This window comes from Penaeus monodon, chromosome 24, assembly GCF_015228065.2.
Source record: "Penaeus monodon isolate SGIC_2016 chromosome 24, NSTDA_Pmon_1, whole genome shotgun sequence".
Lineage (NCBI taxonomy): Eukaryota > Metazoa > Arthropoda > Malacostraca > Decapoda > Penaeidae > Penaeus > Penaeus monodon.
Window position 1 is genome coordinate 6,225,373 of NC_051409.1, and position 537 is coordinate 6,225,909.

At 30.7% G+C, this 537-nt stretch overlaps 1 protein-coding gene across 1 annotated transcript in view; it reads right to left on the reverse strand.

Annotated features, from left to right (window-relative positions):
• Nucleotides 1-350: 350 nt before the first annotated feature.
• Nucleotides 351-537, reverse strand: part of LOC119588984 — a gene marked incomplete at its 5' end in the record, with an annotated part of 902 nt that continues 715 nt past the window's right edge. The window contains 1 exon segment of the mRNA XM_037937586.1: nucleotides 351-533.

The window sequence follows — 537 nt, forward strand, 5'->3', positions numbered from 1 at the left end:
ATCCGCATAAAGTGAAAGTGAAGAGCAACGCTAATCTGCCATGTATTCACAGTATGTTTCATACCCTCCTTCCTATTCAGTTTAAAATGGCTGTTTTTACGTCAGACTTCATATTCTTTTAAGCTAATATGGAAGCATCAAAGTGGTGCTTCTGAGTTTAAAAAATATTTTCTGGAAGGGGAAATCAGAGGGAGTCACTGGGTGATAAGATTTATTTCATATATGATGATGCATGATAATAAAGATTGTTGTGGAATCATTTGTCACTACGGAATAATTCTTGGAAGGAAAACTTGCTTTTGATTATCAAATAAATTTTATTTATAAATAGGATATACATAAGTCTCATTAATAGATGCATCAATACATTCTATAAATAAATATCTTTTAATTCATAAATAGGACAGGAATAAATAGAAGCATAATCTATCATCAAGTCGTTGATGCAAAAGAAGACCAGTAGTCATCTAGTCCTTTGCCAATTATCTTCTCTTTTCAAATAAATATTACTAACACATACGAAAAAAACAGAGTACA